The sequence below is a fragment of the Ptychodera flava genome, chromosome 17, assembly GCF_041260155.1.
Source record: "Ptychodera flava strain L36383 chromosome 17, AS_Pfla_20210202, whole genome shotgun sequence".
NCBI classification, from domain to species: domain Eukaryota; kingdom Metazoa; phylum Hemichordata; class Enteropneusta; family Ptychoderidae; genus Ptychodera; species Ptychodera flava.
The window spans coordinates 13,280,522-13,297,771 of record NC_091944.1 but is presented as its reverse complement, the minus strand read 5'-3'; the positions used below and the strand labels follow the sequence as shown (position 1 = coordinate 13,297,771).

At 37.1% G+C, this 17,250-nt stretch overlaps 1 protein-coding gene across 1 annotated transcript in view; it reads left to right on the top strand.

Annotated features, from left to right (window-relative positions):
- LOC139115498 (glycine receptor subunit alpha-4-like) overlaps positions 1-17,250 on the top strand; it is a 59,362-nt gene that overhangs the window by 29,659 nt on the left and 12,453 nt on the right. The window lies entirely within an intron of this gene.

The following is a 17,250-nucleotide window of genomic DNA, read 5'->3' as shown; positions in this document are numbered from 1 at the left end:
ACATCCATCCATCATACATACATACATACATACATACATACATACATACATACATACATACATACATACATACATACATACATACATACATACATACATACATACATACATACATCCATCCATCCATCCATACATACATACATACATCATACATACATACATACATACATACATACATAACATACATACATACATACATACATACATACATACATCCATACACACATACATAACTACATACATACATACATACATACATACATACATACATACATACATACATACATACATACATACATACATACATACATACATACATACATACATACATACAGACATACTAATACCTCACTACTCACTTACCCTTCCCTCAACATATACCTACACCTACCTACGTGTATATACAACACATGCCCTCGGTGTTATTGAAAGAAAGATCTGTATCACGAATTCAAATATCTTATTTGCCAACAGGATTGATTGACAATGCGAATTATCCGTTTTCACCTAGAAAATTGAGCCACAGTATTTGCAGTAAATATTTTGATTCATAATAACAAAGAGAATACATCCCGTCACACAAAGTTTACGACAAATCGGTAATCACATTTATATGAAATTTACCGGTATTCATGTAATGCATATAGACAGAACAAAATAGTCATGTCATACAATCTAGAATATGGGTGTCGAGCAGTATATTAGACTGAGTACGATATTGAAAGAAAATATGCGTTATTATATGAACGAATACGTACATGCTTTCCCGGCGATCCTGACTCACCCAGCGACCGTGATTGACGTTTCAAATTAATCAATCAGTATGTACAAGCCGTATTTTCCCGAGCGTTGTCTTGGCGCGCTACGCGGCCGCTAATTGATTGTAGATTAAAGCCCTTTGACGGGTTCCGATTCGAAAATTGAAATATAATTGAAGCACGCGGCTTAAATGTAGTATTCATGGACTGGAATTCTAATTCGGAGCTCGAGGCTTTCCTAAAACACTACAGTCGAGCACGCTATGCAAATGATATGCCTGTTCGCTTAAGGCGTGTGTGCACAGCGAGACAAAGGAAATGTTCCATGCCTTCCAATGTCTACCATTTTTACCAGCAAAGGCTGTTCAATTGTGCGAACATATGTTCTAACATATAGTACATTCCCCGATTGCACAACATGTCATGCCTTGTTCAATTACATTATTGATATCTGTTGTTCCTTATTAATCTTTGTGTTCTTGAAGGTGTGGTGGATATTTACTCAAATTGTGACTTTTGAACCAAAACGCTGCTGAAAAGTTGTTACCTGAAAATAATGCTGCATAGCATACTTTTACCGCAACAAAGACATTTTTAGGCCGCGTTCAAAAAATGTGGTGGGGGGGGGCTGGAGGAATTCAGGGGGGGGATTCGAAAATTTTTGGGGTAGTCGAGGGGGGGGACTTGAAAGTTTTGCTCTGCCTATAGGGGGGGGGACCTGAAAATATTTTGACTCCCAACATTTTGATGTCGGCCAATGGTTCTAATGTTAGTAATAATTAAACAAAACCCAGAACCGCTTTGTCTCATTTTATGTCTTTAATCTCGAAAAAGTCTAAAAATGTATGAATGTCATTAAATTTTCGTAGAACAAGTTGGCCTTGTAATGGGGCAGGAGCTACAACTGTTGATAATTTTTCAACATTTCTATGCAATTTATCAAACACAGTTTCTTGGTGTCTCTCTACAGCATGCTGCTGAAAAACACAATATTCAGTTTTTCAACATTAGGCCCGTTTGTCTAAATATTGGTGATAATTGAATGATGCAAATGCACGGTACATGTAGGCTGTGTTGGCAAGCTGAATACTGGATAGCTCAACATTCTGTAGGGAGTAGAACAAGAACACAATTGTATAAACTGAACAAAAATATTGTCAAAATAAAAAGTTAATACAACTACTGCCCTTCTACTACATACTGGCAGTGACAGTGATACATGTAGCTCTGACTCTGATGTAGTTTAAGAAGAGTTTCGGTCATAGGACACTCAATTGACAGTGAAACATACATCTACTTGTACACAAGATCCAGCCAGAGAGCAACACATAGAAGACTAGGGGACTAACAGTTACCATGGATTTTTGAATTCTGGCATATGAGAACAATCAAATATTAGAGAAAAAAGATGGGGTCGCCATACTTGATCATATACAAATGTACGATGAAAAGTCAGTTTTTCTAAAATCACTTAAAATCAATATATAAAACCATTCATTTCAAGTTCATGCAGTGAATGAAATTTTCACATCTCATTGTACCAATAACACAAAAGTAAAACTTTAAACAGTAAAGACTCTAATTTAAAGGGAAAAATGTGTGACTAAATGGAATCTTTTATTTTTTATCAAATTTGCCATTATTACACCCAAAATTTCTGAGATTAAAACATTAATTTCATGGAATATTTTAACCTTCCAGTATTGTCAATTTTGTAAAACATTTATAAGTGGCATCTGAGTTGTATGTCTTGTACTTTTGAAAAAAAATTTTCAGTAGGTCACTGTGCTCATTTTTTCACAATTTGGTTAAACGTAGCTAGGAATACTCAATTTTCATACTCTCTCATGATTGCCATTTTGTGTGCTTTTCAGCTGGTGCCATTGAACTGGCCGGAGTTGGATAAACTCAAGTCGGCTTAGACTGAGAAATCCAAAAAGTTCACTGATGCATTTAAAAATGAATCAATTTAAGAACTTGCCCTAGGTATATGGCTCTACAACCTGCTGATAAGAGATAGTGTTGAACATTTGCGCGCAGAACGACACATTACTTGTTTTTTTTTACTCTGCGTGCATTCCTAACAAATATGCGGCTATATGGTAATTTGGGGGGGGGGACTTGAAAATTTTTGAGGGTATTGAGGGGGGGACTTGAAAATTTTTGAGTGTATCGAGGGGGGATCTGAAAAAAAATAAGATTTCAATCACGATTCCTCCAGCCCCCCCCCCCCCCCCCCTCACCATTTTTTTTGAACGCGGCCTTATTGGCAACAAACATCAGTGGAAGGTTACATCGCTCGCCTGTAAGATGTATAGGCAATGAAAATTATCTGTAATATGTTTTCTTTTCTCAAATGTGGCACTACTGTTTCTGAGACCATGCCAAAGAGGGAAAATAGAATATGAGTAATTGAAAACAATCTCAGACATGTAGAAAATTGCAATACGATCCTATGAAAATGTTCACATTGTGTCGGCTCCTTCTGAGGGTCTTGTAACAAAATCCTTCATTGGAATAACACATCTTGAGACTGCATTGCTTCTAAGGCAATCCATCAATTTATAAATATTAGCAGACATGGATAAGCAAATCGACGGTGGCCGAATCACTTGGCGCATTTAAATGCATGTCTGCCTATGCAGATGAGCTATCGGTCAATGACATCGATAATGTTTCCTGCGTTTCCTTAACCTCGATCGTGGAAGAAATCCTTCAAATGTGAAATAGGTCACCCAATTAGACTCGCTGCCTCTTAGTTCTTCTGTAATAGGCTCCCTTATACTGTTAATCAAGTGTGCAAAACTGCCGCAAAAAGTAAAATGGGCAGAATTCGTGTTCAATGGAGATAAAAGGCTTGTTTAAGAAGATTTCAGCGGGAGGTCGCCTTAATTTCATTTTTGCAAGAAAGTTTGCTGGGGTTAGATCCTTTTCGCCCCACCTGAATTAGAAAGTTGAAAAGCTTTAAAATAACCTTGTTCAAAGGCTTAAATAAAACAAATCAAGTCTCCTGAAATTATTTTAGTCCTCGGCTTACTCAGGCTTTAATCGTCGACCTATTACATCGGGCATGAAAGCCTGGCTTTCGCATTGTTGACAAAGGCACCGACCATTAGATCTTCACAGGGGTGGTCACTTGACATTTCCGTAAGGAAAGTGAACGACGCCCTTTATATCTATACATTTCCATTTTCACGTAAGTAGTCCCATTACACCAATTATCAATAGCATACTGCGTGTCTGACTGAAAAACTGACATCCATAGCCACAATATCATCACAACTTAATTCGAGGGCGAAGCTTCGAGGATCTCGTGCATAATAACCCTTGACGCCACTCTCGATTGAGCATACAACCATGACGGGCGTCCTCTTCCGACACACTATTCTAATTATGTATGATATTTTACAGTCTACAGGGGGCATATGAACAAGATGCGCATCAAATAAGAACGTTTATTCGGATGATTACACATAAGAATTATTGTCATTTATAGATTAACTGAGGTCACAGTCAACCAAAAGAAGTTTAATAACGAAGAGTATTTGTGCATTTGTGTTAATTAGTAAGTGTTTATATGAATGTCGATGCAGCCCGGCCAGTCGACGCAGCCCGGCCAATCACGAACCAGAACATCAGTGCCATGTTTCAGTGGCAATATCGTATCGAGGAGCGAACAAAGCAGGTAATACACTCAATTCAATAAACATCTTCAATTGTAAATTATATACCTTTCGTTCTCCATTTATTTAATCTTATATATATATATATATATATATATATATATATATATATATATATATATATATATATATATATATTAATCCTATACATGTATATATTACTTTATTATAAAGCCTTCAAAAGAAGAAAAATACAAAAACTGATATACATACAATTTCAAAGCAAACAATATATATGTATATATATATATATATATATATATATATATATATATGCATTAGCTGGCAAAAAAAAACGAAAAAAGAAAGTTATGTATAGATCAGAGGCAAAGGTGACAGGCAGATGCAGAAACAGAGACATGAAGTAAAAACGATCAGAAAAAAGCCACAAAGACGTGATCTGGTGCTTTTAGCATGCTATATAATTATGATTGAACTTAAGTGCCTCATCTATGTGTATTAGACTGAATGGTTTAAATGGCATTACGGTCATCAGTGGATAATCATGTTAGCTTAACCCAATATTAATACACACGTCAGCAAGAAAATCGCTGCTTACTGTAATTCTGAAAAAATGACTTAATCCTTCACAAATGAACGCAAACACGAATTTTGGGCAAACTCGCTTGTCTGTGTATATCTTTACATACATGTATACCTTTACACTGTGTGTATGTGTATGTGCGTGCATCATTGGGTGGGTCGATAGGTGTGTGTATGTATTTTCCATCTGTGTATTGTTACCACTTAACTCGTCTTATTGACCTGGAAAGAATACTGCAAAGGGAGGGAAAACTCGGGCACACTCGAAGGACTTTGTATCACATCCATCTCATGATAAAAAACATTACTTATTTAAGGTTTTTTTCATGATGAATATGTGTACCAACATGCCAACCAGGATAATGTTGGCTACTATACGAAAGTTTAAGGTTATGGACAGTTTTCCATAGAATATCATTACACGCAGGAAGTCATCAAGACAGATACATCCAGCAATTAACCTGATAAAAGATAACAGACTCCTTAATTCTATCAAGGAACGGAAATTTATGGAGCAAAACCAAATGCATTACAGGTCCTTAGAAGTAATGATCATTAGCTCCAAACTTTTTTTGTTTCACAACCTTTGTGACCTCTGACTTTGGGACCTTCAAATACAATTTCCAATAAATCGAATGTTACCAAGACCATCATATGAAGAACACAGTAAACAATTGTAAACTCATGAAAACGTATACTGCTGTATACATGTATAACCTGCATAAGAAGAATCCATACTAGCTCATGTTATCTTTCATGCACATGGTTTTAGTGTCATCAGTTTACGCTAGTGATTTAGGTTATTTTCTGGATAGTTGAATCTGTCATTGACCTTTAAAAAGAACAAGGAAGTATCCTTGAATAGCCGTGCGAGATATTATAAATCTGATATCTATAAAGGGGGGAAAGAAACGTAACATATGCCGCACCGTGAAACTATATTCAGTGAGTTTACAGTGTTTGTCGTGTACATTTTTAAACAACTTACTGACTTTTCATATAAATTAAATTAATGCAAAGACGGAAAGAAATTTGGCATATGTAATTCTTTTTGGCAGAAATAGTGCTATATGCGTTCTATTTCACCGCTGCCACTGTAACAAGAACATCAGTGCTGGCCTCGCATAACCTTTCGACAAATTGCCGCCAGCGCTGCGGTTGATGATCGCATTTAATGAGTCTCTAATATTTTATGACATTTTTTCGCCTGAAGAAATGCTAGCTTCTGAGCCCAGGCATGATCAAGGCTGTCTTTGATCTGTGTAGGCATTCTTGGTGATCACAGCAGACGGGAAAACATGTCATAAGCCGGACAGTGTTTCGCGCTGCAAAATGTGAAGTGTACGATATATGGCGTTCTTTTAAAATGGCGATGACGTCATTTTATTGCAGGGCAGTTCCAAATAGCTTTTACCATAAATTTAAGAAGCAAAAGAGTTTTATGCTTTTTCCATTGAAAAGATTTCTAGTATGTCAGAATGAGAGATCACAGGTGGATGTTGTATGAGTGCATGCAATGAATATTGTCGAATCGGATGTGAAACAAAACACAATAATTATGTTTTGACCAGTCGCATTCTTACGTTTAAGACAGTATGAATCTCGAAAGTAAAAGACTTAAACTTTTGCGTAAACTTTCCTAAACGAATCTTTTAACCATTCTCTTACAAAATTAAGAATAAAAATCGGGATTCACCTTGCAAATTTTGGTAATAGAAAAGCAAATTACCCAAGATTTACTGATATTTGAAAGTCAAAATGGCCGCGATCCCTATATTAACTCTATGGAGAAAAATAAAATTTTCCATTTTCGAAGCCGGTGAAAATTTTCCTTACGCCTAGAGCTTGAAAATGAGCCCCCACATTTGGTAGATCAGGAAAGAATTGTAAAAGTTTGAGAGTCCGAATATCTATCCCGGAGGCGCATTCTACCTTGGTACTCAGTGTGGATGAGAATTCAGTTTCAAGCAATAACGAAGATCAATACAGATTATGTTTACAAGTAGAACACTGAGCATGTCTCTATGATGTTTGGCGAAGAACAAGTAACCATATTTTACCGACAGAACAACAAAGCCCCCAGAAGGTACATGAAAAGCTGCTTTTAGTGGTGTATAATAACCTACAGCATGGATATTTTACTTGAGGTAATCGAGACGTTGGCACATTGCAATAACATCGGCATTATTGTCCGCCATCTGTCTACACTTCAGGATACTCCCACGGCCAATATGGCTATCGACGAATCGAGCGAAGACATCCGTCTTGGTGGACGAACACAATAATCGATTTGAAAGTGTACAAGATCTGCTATCTTTATCTCGCATTCCACAGTCCTATGTTGGGATATTGATACGCGAATTTTAATCTCGATATTCCAATGTTTGAAGATTTCATCTGAAGATAGGTTTTGTTCTTCACTTAGCGGGATGATGATTGTGCGTTTCTTAGAAAATTGTCTGGTTCATCGGTTGTGAAATGTACCGCTGACTTTATGTTTGTTTGACGAGGAAATAGTGGTATTTCTTGGAGATGATGTTCCGATTCAACAAAATTTATTCAATTAGGTTGTACTGATTTCCGTCGCAAATGTATGATTAGTCTATTGGCATCCGGCAAACCTCTGTATGATTTATAATTGTTTGTGTTTTATGTGAGTGATAAATCGAATGTTGGCCCATAATTCTTGTCATTTGTGGCTGCCGTTCTGTTTTCACGTCTCGCCGTCTGTGCGCGGGGATCATTACAACGTTTACATGATTGAGTTAGTTCCTATCTCGTCTGTAATCTCATGTACACGCGCTTCGTGACGTCGACACGCGGCGGATTGTCTGTCAGGATCATATTCAAGTACAGTGTGAACGAGCTTGCTTTCCCGGAGAAGAAAACTCTCTCCTATACATGTCATAACCAGACATTTCCAAGCACTGCGATGTCAGCATTTTATCGAGGCAGAAGTATTTATGAGATCAGTCGAAATACCCCTCGACAATAAAAGATCAATTTCAACTTCGTTCATTATTTTGCCATTGTATCACTAACCACTGACCCCAGCCCCCTCCCCTGGTACGTAATACCAAACGTTAGCCCTTTCTGCAAGTCGCGTTCTTGTCTTGGGAACTGGGTTCCACCATTTGTTACAGTACGCCTCGCAATTGCCTGCAAACTCCAGCGGTGATTTTGTGATTTTCATCTCATTCTACATCAATCAGGCAAAAGTATCCTGTTTCTTTCGTAAATTATTACGTAATAGCTTTGTGTCCCATGTCTTCTATATCGCCTCCAAGGGTCGTAAAGACATTACTCGTTTTAGGAAACCTTCAGGGATGCGAATGCATGACGATCAGATATAATATCGAATTAGACCAATATCTCATGGATGACCCAATGATTATATAATGCACAAAATGGAAAATGTGGTTTCGAATTTCAAGAACATATCTAGGAATAGATACACTGCGATGAATTCGATATTTATTTTATATCAGAGAATTGGAAATTTGCCGACTAAAGAGTTCAATACAATCATGGTGTTTATGCCTTAATCACGTGATTTGTTTGAGTCGTCACAGAGAGACAGAATCAGCGATTCGTTGCTAGCGATGCACTTGACGGGGGTTGAAATCACTTCGGACTGTAGCTTCTGAAACCGCACTATACGTTCATCTACTTAATCAGCAGGGGGCGGCATGTGACAATAAATTTCCAATTTTACGACGCAAACCATATTGTTTGATGCCTGCTAAATGGAAACGTACCACTTAAACGAATGATGTTGCCTTTTCATTGAAGTAGTTAACTTGTCAGCCCTCTGCATTAGCGATGGCGTCCCTTTCATGAATGTAGCGATTGAGCAATGACTAATAACCAAGCAGAGCATGAGAAGTTCAGACGATGGAGGGCGGTCAAGATATCATAACACGTCGTCTAAGTAAATTCCTATGTACTAAGACATTGTCTGTAGTGTTACTGTCAATATGTTTACGGTTTCGTAAGACTATTGTGAAATCGACAATTAAGGCCACAAAAAGGTTGACACACTCTGAAACTGTGTGGCAAAACTGCAACAAGAGTGTCAAAGGGTTTCTACTGACACAACGTTACGTATTGCATTTGATCAAGCAGACCCACAAATTATTCAGTCACTTCATGATATCATCGCAAAATTAAATTTTATGTGACTTATATATGGCATTAAAGTATAGAAAATGTAAAAGACAAATACGAAAAAAGCATAATCAAATAGAATGTTTTCTCGGAATTAAATAATACATTAATATGATACAAAAAGAACGTAATAAGGTTGTCTAAATTTAGATGACCTGTTTGTCATAGAAAACGGCTTGATGGATCCGAAACCACACACCAACGTATTTGAGATTAGACGAATATGGCAAGTAGACCCCAGGGTATGTGAGTACTTATTGTCCGTCTTTTTAATCCGCGCGTAAATGCGGGATAATCCCAAAGGTCTAGGCTGGCCCATAGTAAAGAATCTTTAATCTTTGTCAAGGGAACACTTTGCCATCACAAGTTGCCTTTTTATTGTGACTTGTTTTCGAGGAAAAGAGTCATGTATTTGTGCAAGATTCCCAAAATGAAAGAATCCGGTGAGGAAGGCGGGAGATAGCTATTTTCCTGAAAGTTACTCGCAAAAGCTACACCAGATGAGTGTCTCTCAAACTTTGACCCAAGTGTAGTGTAAACCATGATGGAAACACTGAACGGCTTCGAAGGATGAGTAAACTATGACCGTGACCGCTTCTTTCTCAAGGAGACGGCACGGGTCTATTTGCATTTTTCTTACTTGCAGCTGTATATTTCATATATGTTTCTTTCCCTCCATTAAACAGGTCAGTATCTTTCCAGTGAATTAATAGGCAGCTCTCAAAGACTTGCCCTGTGGTGTATAGCAATATCTGTTGTGGTTTCTGTCGGTCTGTTATTGGCATAGATGATAAATGGGGAGGATAGCTGCGCCCAGACTTCCTGTTGGGATTTTGCGAGAGACCTGATTTCATTTGATGCGAGTTTGTGAGTACCGGGGGACGGCAAGAAACAACCTCAACGAAAATTGGATTGTGCGCTGCTCGCCCTTACTGCAATATTATGACCCTGTAGGATTACGAGTAAAGGGAATCATAGCGGCGTGGTTTGCCGACGACTTGAAGCGGCATATCTGAACGAAAGTACCGTCGTTACCTTCCGTAACAATGGTTGCAATTACATGAAGAAAGCTATAATTGGAGAAACTTTTTCAAGCAACGGAAGTTAATATGCAGCATACACGATCGATTTGCGAAAGTGGTGCCCCGGGGTACAAGCAATCAAAATGCAGAAATTCAGGAAGCCACAGTGCGAGCTGCATAAAAAAGGTCCCTGTGTGAATCCTTACCTTATATTTTGAAAACGTGGACTGCAAAAACTATCAGTTTAATGGAAAGTTTCCGAATGTGTTCTGAGTATTTGTGAATCATATAATTCTATGGCGTTTATTATAAATATGCAACTCATTAGTTCATTAGATTAAGATATTGACGTAAAAACGACGTGATCCTCACAAGGTATGAGTATGTTTGCTTGTATGCAGAAATATGTTATTAAGATGCCGAGACCATTCTTCAGGTTTCAATACCAACAATGTGCCAAAAACCCGTCTATTTTTTCAAACAGCCGCCTAGGTGGAATTGTTGCCCTTCCTGTTATGATGTGATATTGACCATGACCAATGCAAAATTTAATGAAATCAGGTTCATTAAATGAGTAACAGCTTGAACTTCAGATATAACACACAAACAGACTTTGCAGGGTTGACGATGCGTATTTCGCATTGATATTACGCATAAGACAAAGGGTAATATTGTGCAAAAATAAAAACGCAGAAAAATGTATTACGAGTTACAGCTAAGGAAATTGAGAGCTCGCATGTGGAAAGATGACCCAAGGATGTCAACGTCTGTGTAGAAGCAGTGGATGATAACTTTGAAACTGGCTTTATAAGCAGGCTAGGATTGCCCTAATTAAATCAAGACCGCGGCCGTTTCGTCTCTCCTCTCGATTTTTACTTTTGTTTAAAACGTGCACTCTATGCTTCCACATACCGAGCTGACGCTAATGATCGATTTATTGACTGTTCATATCGTCTGGTGTACATTCGTTCGTTTCTACCGTTCTTGGTTTAACAGAGACCTAAATGAACCGTGTAGATGCTAGACCGCGTCACTTCCTAAAACAGAGCGTATGTTCTGAGCAATTTTTATTTTTTCATTTGCGTTGTGGTTCATATAAATATCGCTGCTGAGAAAAAAATCCGTATGTCGCTAGGAACCTAGTGGCAAACTGATTAACACTTTCAAGTGAAATATATCATTTTGAATGGTATCAACCCTAAATAGAAGGAAAAATCAGGCTTTTTGGATAATCGAGCTCGTTCCGTTGCCATGGTTTCTTAATTGAAAGGGAACTACCGGAAATACGTCATGTAATTCATACACACACCCCATTCAGGTAAACACGAATATGCCTTGTAATCGTAAGTCTATTAGAATTTCATAAATTTTATTCCTTATATACACAAGCGAAATTCTACTTAAATACCTTCGGACCGATGGTCAGTAGTCGTGTAAACGTGGAAAATACGCAGGCATGCGTGTAATTTTTGAGAATTGGTGATAGTCGGCAGCATTGGTATTTTCCCTTTGATTTTACACAAGAAGTTATACTGCTTCAGCATGCACGACTCTGACTACAACAGCCACCATCACCACTTCCATCATCATTACAATTATCACCGACGTCATCACCAACATACAATTAGCAAACAGATAATCAACTAATCACACAGTGACCACATCTCACAAACCATAAGAATAAATCTTGGTTTTCCGCAGTGTACCCGTTTTCTCATATAACGACATATCATGGTATCCGAGTATGTTTCATCCCAAGTAATATTTCATCGGCAGCGTAAACCGATAATTTGAATACCGCCTTATTCTCTGATGGCCAAGGGATAAGTGTTAAAAAATAAATGATACAATGCCAATCTGGAAATTTGCTCGCAATAAGTATTCTACCTTCAACAATACCTCTGATAAAAGTAACGAAGAGTATATTTTAGGGGAAACACTTCAGATTTTTTCCTCAACACGAATCGCGAAAGCAGCTCCTGCCACCGTTGTTCCAGGATTTGAAATTCATATTTCAAACTTTGAACGTCTTTCATATTGCATAAGTGAAGCCCTTTTACAGGATTAAATTCTGTGAGAGAATATCGTGTTCGCTCCTCATCCATGTAACCAGATATGTCGCAGAGCCTTTATAGCCTAGGATATCACAGATAATGTATCAAGTTCTGAAATTGACTGTTCTGCTTCACAGTACCAGGTAGACGTGTCAATGACATTTTACTGTTGTGGTAGTGTGTGTGTGTGTGTGTGTGTGTGTGTATGTGTATATATATATAAATATATATATATATATATATATATATATATATATATATTATATATATATATATATATATACATTATATATATATATATATATATATATATATATATATATATATATATATATATATATATATATATATATATATATAAACTATGCCTTAAACATAACTCTTCTATGAAGGTAACAAATCAATTAAACCACGTCAAGCAGCTAACACATATTATATATATATATATATATATATATATATATATATATATATATTATATATATATATATATATATATATATAGATATTATCATAGTCCCTACATATTCTTGCATATAGAAAAGCAGTGCGCACGCTCAAAAGAAACACAGATTTTACATATTAAGTATTTCTGTTTTTGCCAGATAAAGTATTCCTTCATGAGCGTTACTTTATCAATACCTCGTTAGCCAGCAATCTAATGGCGAGCTTATTGTCGCAAATGTAAAAACGAGGGCATGAAAACTGAAACATACAGTCTGCACCTTCAGCTGTCGCCATTGCTTTTTCTTTTACGATTGGCATATAAACCTTCACTGTACGTGATTTTGCTTGTGTTTTGAATTGATGGAGAGACGTGCGTCGCGAGCTGTGCTCTTTCAAAACGCCTGAAAGGAAAAAAAACGTGCCATTGAAACAGCAAAATAAATATGATTGCAAAGGAGCATGTAAGTATAATTAATGCTCATTGATTTCCCATTATTCAGTCTTCTCCGAATCTGCTCCCATCAAGCGTGCCTTCAGGTAAATTACATCGATGTAACGGTTTTGACAATAATGTCAACAACGTTGTGCTGTATTTGACAACCATTATTACGTGAGGGCCCGAGCATAAGACTCTTGTCCCAAACGCGCCAGTCGGGTCACTAATGGGTATATATACTCGCATAAATGCATGCATTTATAGATTAAAACATCCATTGATTTATTAAACCGTATATTTACTGATCAGAAGTCCAACAAATTTACATTGACAAAGTCTGTTTCTCTTTTTACATCTATCACTCATATAAGCTGATCACATTATTTACATAGATGTTACCCACACACGTTTTTATGGTTAATCATTTATTGTTACTTGGTACAGTAATTCATGTTTATCGCATGAACTTTTGGAAGAACCTTCGAAGTCTATTAGTCCCTTAAGCGAGAGAGAGAGTACAGTATGTGACATGACTGAATGTTGTTACAACTATGAAGAGATTAGATAAACACAACAATTTTTTTATTGCATGTAAAAATTTCGAATTAGGTAATTTCAACATTATGGACACTTATGAAAAGGGAAAAATCGATGCGGTTGTTTTTTGTGCTTGATGGAATCTATTCAGGCAGTTCCAATTGTATAATCGAAAGAAAGTTTTACAATAGAAAGAAAATATGCGCTTCCATTCGGCATGGTCAAATTGTTGTCGTTAATGTAAAAACCATACTGTGTTGACAAAGGCTAAGAATGCCATCGGAGAGTTTGCTACAGATCTGCGTTGTTGCTCGAAATAAAGAGTTGTACAGCGAACGGAATGAATGACAGGAGAGATATACGCTCGCATTGCGCCCTTGATTAAAACGGGCCGAGTTTGTTTTTAGAATTTACCGTAAAAATTCAAGATAAACACGGAATATTTGTTTTTCTCGCACTGAGATGTGGCTTCATTGTGCCGCAGAATGAGACTAATGCTGTTTCTATTCAAATAGCCAACAGCTATTGAAATTCGACTTTCCTTTTCCGCGAGCAAGTCACGTTGACTTGTTGTCAATGCGGTATTTAAACGAGAGCGAACAACAAAAGTCAAAACTGCAACTTTGTATCAGTACCTTTGCTTCATATATATTTTTTGTTCCCTTTTTCAGCTGAATGCCATGTGATCGCTGCCACAAATAATGTTTTTATTCACGCTATTCATTAAATCCAAAGAAACTCATCAGAACTAAACCAATATACATTTTTATCTGGGTTTGACGTGATACCATTCATAGCTTCACATCGTATTTAACCATATCGGCGATAAACCTCTGGTTCAACAAAATATCTCATAAATAAGAATTTTGAATGAACAGGAAACAATTTAATATTTTACATGTAATATGAAACATGTAACAGATATTCGGCTAAAATTTCCAGCTACAAACAATTGAAAACCACCAATTTCACCACAAAGACAATACAGGTCTCAGATACCTTTCTCCGTCGCCAAATAAATTCACCACGAATTTCATTATCAGTTCTAATCAGCAGTCTTTCAAGCCCGATCAGAAAGCGATAGGGATATGTAGCGTCTGCAGGCGATAAGGTTTTCGTAAGCTTATCAGTCGCTGGATCTCGAGAACTGATATGCCACGCTGCTAATCAAAAATTTACACCGTACATACTGCAATATTTAAAAACCCGACCAGACAGGCCGAATACAGTTATGCATTTTACGTATCGAGTTTCAGTATTAAGCTCAGGATAGATATTGACTCTGTCATTAGTTTTTTGTATAAAGGCTCAATAAAGTATTCCTGTAGATTATTAATAATAAGACGGAAAGGGTAAAACCAAATGTCTATATGTAAATTTACAGCCATCCATTGCAGTCTGTTCGCCTTGCTAACATACTATGAACTAGCTAGGTTACATATCAATGATGGTTTATCACCTATTTCCTGTACGTTAAAGTAATGGGGAACCATCCTGGCTAGTTTTGGTTTCTCCAAGATCATTATACTGTCCCCAAAACAGTGAGGAGTTTCCAAATATAATATGCTTTTAATTAACTTTTACCTTTTTAAAACCAGCATAAAAAACTTCCCACAAAATCACTGTGACACCATTGTGACTCACTCAGTTGTCACGGAGAATCACAATTGTTTGTGAATCTCAGCAATAGAAGTCAGTGACAGCTATGTATCTGGTGTTTTTTCATGGTAATGCCTGTTTAAAAACGTATTATGGGATATGCTATGCCGTCCTTATGACCTGCTAACGATGGACTAACATGGAGGGAAAGTGGTCAATTTCTGTTGTTGTCTTTGTCAAACACAGATCGATAACGTCGAGATATTTCAGAGACCGTGTTGGTCAGCGTTTGACTTACATATTGATTTAGCCGAGTTCTTGGTAGCCGAGTAGCTCAGCCCTGTCATGAAATTTTTCTTTTTTTTGATCCCTTTGTTTGGCTTTATTACTGCTCCCGACTGCACGACAAACAATTTTTGAGACATGGTTAAACAATTTTAGGCGAAAACTGAAAGAATAATGTCGGTTGCAAACAAATTTACGCTTACAGCTGTTACAATTGTGCCTTTGTATCACGACATCCTACGCGTATACAATGCTCAGAGGCATTGTGAACCGCACATCTGTCTTATCATGTAAAGAGTAATAGTTTTCAAATGAGATGGATGTTGAACAATTCTAAGAAACGTGATCGATATATTCAAGTTCTTTTTGCGTCAACGTCGGAAAGTATATCAGATTCTGCAGTTGTTTTGATACTTGGTTGTGAGAAGGCAAACATCTGTAGGAGTATTGCTTCCTTCTCTCCCGAAGACAAAGCAGTCGACAATATTCATAATATTTGAAGGCAACTTTGATACATATATGGAACAATTCTTATTTCGCTTTAAGCTTTTACCAAACCATTAAAATAATCTTTTTCTCATTATTTGAGGAGTCAACGAATTACCACCTAATGCACTGATATACATCTGAGGCATTTCATTAAAACAGACTAGTATGCATTGGGGGGGAACTCGCCTGGAAGGGAGGAAGGAAGGAAGGAAGGAACGCGCTCAGCTGAAGGAACATTCGTATATTACAGCAAACTATCTTGGAGGAACTCTATATATGCACGTTTATGGCAGCGGCAAAGAGATATGCCGATGTAATTTTACGTGTTTGTGTTATTTCAACAATCTTTCGCATTGGTCTTTTGTGCGACTCGATTTAGTAATTACGCGACCATTTCTAAGATCGAACACTAATGTACTTTAACTGTTGAACCTTCCAGAAAGTTACTTTGAAATGTAGCCATTCCTATATGTACTTGCCTAAGGCAACAATATAGCACTGCGCAGCAATTTCAAATTTGGTTAGGTTTGATTGTGTCTTTCGGGCGAATTGCAACGTGCAAAGCAAATACAACATGTGTTGAAATAAACGTGCAAGTTACTATCCTGGGAAACACTGAAAGAATAGTGCACTTACATCGAAATAATAATGATTCCAATGAAAAGATTGTTGCTTTCAAAACTCATTTTTATGTGTCTCTTTCACTTTTTAACCTTTATCAGGTGTTTGAAAATGAACGTCGCGGGACAGAAATAACCAAGAAATGATCAATAAACGTGGGCGGCTCCAGCAATTTTTCTGCATAATTCTCCCTTTAAAATAAAATAAAAAAAGAAACAATCCATGAATCGATCAGTTGTTTGACGTCAAAAATACTGACGGAAGGAGATTCTTGATAGCGTTGTACACACATGATTGGTACATGACTAAGCGGGATCCAAGGTTGCGTAAACTACATTGAAATGTGTCGTTCATACCAAGAAAACCGTGATACATGTTTAAGAGCGTTTTGGATTATCACACAATCCTGCCAGCCAAAGGGTCAGTCTTATCTTTATATGATGAAGATGATTCCATTGCAGTTTCACTATGGTTTTAATATTTCTATTTTATGACTTTTCGGTAACACATGATCAATATTATTTACAGTCTGCTTCTTATCTTCTCGGTTAAGTTGTATTTCTAGCAGAGATCGTCTTCCACGATAAAATACAGACAGGTATTCAATAA